This window comes from Tupaia chinensis, unplaced genomic scaffold (assembly GCF_000334495.1).
Source record: "Tupaia chinensis unplaced genomic scaffold, TupChi_1.0 Scaffold000560_1, whole genome shotgun sequence".
NCBI lineage: Eukaryota > Metazoa > Chordata > Mammalia > Scandentia > Tupaiidae > Tupaia > Tupaia belangeri.
Genome location: NW_006160073.1, coordinates 17,815 through 22,630, shown reverse-complemented (window position 1 = coordinate 22,630; position 4,816 = coordinate 17,815).

Below are 4,816 nucleotides of genomic sequence, written 5' to 3'. Positions count from 1 at the left end.
GTTGTGTTTTAAGGATAGTGCTAGGGATAGGGTTAGGGTTAGGATTTTGGCCTAGGGTTAGGGTTAATGTTAGCATAAAGGATAGTGGTAGGGTTAGGGTTGGGGTCAAGGGATAGTGTTAGACTAAGGGTTTAGGGATAGTTTTAGGTTTAAGGCTAGGGTTTAGGGATAGTGTTAAGGTTAGGGTTAGAGTTTAAGGATAGTGTTAGGGTTAGGTTTGGTGTGAAAGGATAGTGTTAGGCTTAAGGTAAAGGTTTAAGCCTAGTGTTAGGGTTAGACTTTAGGGATAGCTATAGGGTTAGGGTTTGGGTCTGGGTGAATCCTGGACAGGGTGGTCTCGATGGGAGTCAGTTGGTGCAGTGTCCCCTTAGTTCCCAGGTTCTTTCAGGGGTACCAGACTGCTTGCTACTGCAGCAAAAGGCTCAGTCAGTGGAATATGGAAGGGGAAGAAGCACAAGTAGTTTTTCAGCCAAAATCTGGGGGTTAAGGGATAGTGTTAGACTAAATGTTTAGGGATAGTTTTAGGTTTAGGGCTAGGGTTTAGGGATAATGTTAAGGTTAGGGTTAGAGTTTAAGGATAGTGTTAGGGTTAGGGTTGGTGTTAAGGGATAGTGTTAGGGGTAGGGTAAAGGTTAAAGGCTAGTGTTAGGGTTAGGGTTTAGAGATAGCTACAGGGTTAGGGTTTGGGTCCAGGTGAACCCTCGACAGGATGGTCTGGATTGGAGTCAGTTCGTGCAGTGTCCCCTTAGTTCCCAGCTTCTTTCAGGTGTACAGGACTGCTTACTACTGCAGCAAAAGGCGCAGTCAGTGGAGGATGGACGGGAAGAAGCGCAAGTAGTTTTTCAGACAAAATCTGCACTTTTTCCTTAGAATAACAGAAAGATCTTTGACAGAACCACTCCACGCATGGGGCTGCATTTCACACCGAAAGATCTTTGTGGCAACTGCAAGTTGAGTTTTGGGCCTAAGAACGCACTACACTTTCAAAGCAAAGTCATACTAGGGGAACACGCTTCCAACGAAAGTGTACAATACACTCACAGAAACCAGGTTGTTCCATTTACTGAACTTTGGAAGTTGAACATCTAGTGACGTTCAATGTTGCTCTACTTCAAAATTTGGTTTAGGAAGCTCTTTAGCACAGTTTTACAATGGACGTTTTGAAAGGAAGCTTACTTTTCCCAAAGAAGCATGTAGTTCTTCAGCCAAAATCTGTCCTTCTCCGTGGAGTTTCAGAAAGATCTTTGGCAGAAAGACTCCACTCATGGAGCTGATTTTCATACCTAAAGATCTTTATTGTAGCTGCAAGTTGAGTTTTGGACCTAAGAATGCACTACACTTTCACAGCAAAAAAATACTAGAGAAACCCGCTTCCAACGAAATTTTACAGTACACTCACACAAACCAGTTTGTCCCACTAACTGAACTTTGGAAGTTGAACACCTAGTGATGTTCAATGTTGTTCTACTTGAACATATGGTTTTTGGAAGCAGTTTGACACAGTTTTACAATGGACGTTTTGAAATCAAGCTTACTTTTACCAGATAACCATGTAGTTTTTCAGCAAAAATCTGTATTTTCCTTGGAGTATCAGAAAGACCTTGGCAGAAAGACTCCACTCATGGAGCTGATTTTCATGCCTAAAGATGTTTGTTGTAGCTGCCAGTTGAGTTTTGGGCCTAAGAATGCTCCACACTTTCTCAGCAAAGAAATACTAGGGAAACCCGCTTCCAATGAAATTTTACTATACACTCTCAGAAACCAGTTTGTGCCACTTACTGAACTTTGGAAGTTGAACACCTAGTGATGTTCAATGTTGCTTTTCTTGAAGATTTGGTTTTGGAAGCAGTTTGACACAGTTTTTTATTGGACGTTTTAAATGAAGCTTACTTTTCCCAGAGAAGCATGTCGTTTTTCAGCCCAAATCTGTACTTTTCCTTGGAGTATCAGAAAGATCTTTGGCCAAAAGACTCCACTCATGGGGCTGGTTTTCGTACCGAAAGATATTTGTTGTAGTTGCAAGTTGAGCTTGGGGACTAAGTATGCACTACACATTCCAAGCAATCTAAGCATAAAACAGGCCTCTTCCAACAAAATGCTAAGATTAATGTGGTAGGGTTACGGTTAGTGTTAGAGTTTAGGAGTAGTGTTAGGGTTACGGTTATGTTTTAAGGATAGTGTTAGGGATAGGGTTAGGGTTTGGATTTATGCATAGTGTTAGGGTTAGTGTTAGAGTTAAGGACAATGCTAGGGTAAGGATTGTGGTTAAGGAATAGTGTTAGTGGTAGGGTTAAGTTGTAAGGATACTCGTAGGGTTAGGGTTAGGGTTTTTGGATAGTGTTAGGGTAAGTGTTTATGTATAGTTTTAGGGTTAGGGCTAAGGTTTAGGGATAGTGTTAGGATTAGGATAAAGGTTTAAGTATAGTGTTAGGGTTTGGGTTAGGGTTAGAGTTTAACGATAGTGCTAGGGTTAGGGTTAGAATTAAGGGATAGTGTGAGGGTTAGGGTTAAGGTTTAAGGATAGTGTTAGGGTTAGTGTTAGCATTTAGGGTTAGTGTTAGGGTTAGGGTTTATGGATAATGGTAGGGTTAGGGTTAGGATTTAGAGATAGTGTTAAGATTAGGGTTAGAGTTTAAGGATAGTGTTAGGGTTAGGGTTAGGTTTTATCGATAGGTATTGGGTTAGGGTTTGGGTCAGCCTAGGGGTCTGGGTGAATCCTGGACAGGGTGGTCTGGATGGGTGTTGGTTTGTGCAGTGTCCCCTTAGTCCCCAGTTGCCTTCAGGTGCACCAGACAGCTTGCTACTGCAGCAAAAGTGGCAGTCATTGGAGAGTGGAAGGGGAAGAAGTGCAAGTTCTTTTTAGCCAAAAATCTGCATTTTTATCTTAGAATATCAGAAAGATCTTTGACAGAAGGACTCCACGCATGGGGCTGCATTTCACACCTAAAGATCTTTGTGGTAACTGCAAGTTCAGTTTCGGGCCAAATAATGAAATACACTTTCAAAGCAAAATAATAATTGAGAAATCCTCTTCCAAAGAAAGTTTACAATACACTCACAGAAACCAGTTTGTTCTACTTACTGAACTTTGAAAGTTGAACATCTAGTGACGTTCAGTATTGCGCTACTTGAAAATTTTGATTTTGGAAGCACTTTGACACAGTTTTACAATGGACTTTTTGAAATCAAGCTTATTTTTCCCAGAGAAGCATGTAGTTTTTCAGTCCAAAGCTATACTTTTCCTTGGAGTATCAGAAAGATCTTTTGCAGAAAGACTCCACTCATGGAGCTGATTTTCATACCTAAAGGTCTTTGTTGTAGCTGCAAGTTGAGTTTTGGACCTAAGAATGCTCTACACTTTCTCAGCAAAGAAATACTAGGGAAAACCAATTCCAACGAAATTTTACTATACACTCACAGAAACCAGTTTGTTTCACTTACTGAACTTTGGAATTTGAACACCTAGTGATGTTCAATGTTGCTCTACTTGAACATTTGGTTTTGTAAGCAGTTTGGCACAGTTTTATATTGGACGTTTTAAATGAAGCTTACTTTTCTTAGATAATCATGTAGTTTTTCAGCCCAAATCTGTACTTTTCCGTGGAGTATCAGAAAAATTTTTGGCAGAAAGACTGCACTCATGGGGCTGGTTTTCATACCTTAAGATTTTTGTTGTAGTTGCAAGTTGAGCTTGGAGACTAAGAATGCAGTACACATTCCAAGCAAACTAAGCATAGAAAAGGCCTCTTTGAACAAAATGCTAAGCTCAATGTGGTAGGGTTAGTGTTAGAGATAGGGTTTAGGGATAATGTTAGGGCTAGGTTTGTGTTTTAAGTATAGTGTTAGGGATAGTGTTAGGGTTAGGATTTAGGCATTTTGTTAGGGTTAGGGTTAGAGTTAAGGATAGTGGTAGCGTTAGGGTTGGGTTTAGGGGATAGTGTTAGGGTTAGGGCTATGTTTTAAGGATACTGTTAGGGTTAGTGTTAGGTTTAGGGTTTAGGGATAGTGTTAGAGTAAGGGTTTAGGGATAGTTTTAGGTTTAGGGCTAGGGTTTATTGATAGTGTAAAGGTAAGGGTTAGAGTTTAAGGATTGTGTTAGGGTTAGGGCTGGTGTTAAGGGATAGTGTTAGGGTTACGGTAAAGGTTTAAGGATAGTGTTAGTGTTAGAATTCTAATAAAAATATTAGGAACATTCTCCCCAGATCTCGAAAAGACAATCACAGAATTTGTCCGGAATTATAAAAGACCCTGTATTGACAAAGTAATCCTGTGCACAAAGAGTAGAGCGGGGGCATCTCACTCTCTGACCCCAAAATATACTATAAAGCTGTAATAATCAAAAGAGTATGGTATAGGCACAAAGACTGAGAGGTGGACAAATGGAATAGAATAGAAACCCCAGAAATAAACCCCAAAGCTTACAGACAACTGATTTTTTGTAAAGGATACCAGTCAACCCATTGAGAAAAGGAAAGCCTCTTTAGCAAATAGTGCTGGAAAAACTGGGTATCCACCTGCAGAAAGATGAAACTTAATTCCCCTCTTTCATCAATAAAAAAAATCAACTCAAAATGGATCGATTATCCAAACCCAAGATCTCAGACTATAAAACTGCAGCTGAAAAACACTGGGGAAACTTGGGGAGACACTGGGATAGACAAAAACATCTTAAATAAGACTCTCATGGGCAATAATGCCTAAAATGGACAAGTGGGACTATATCAGATTAAGAAGTTTCTGCACAGCAAAGGACACAGTAATTAGTGTGAATCGATAACCCTCAGAATGGGAGAATATTTTTGTCAAATATGTGTCA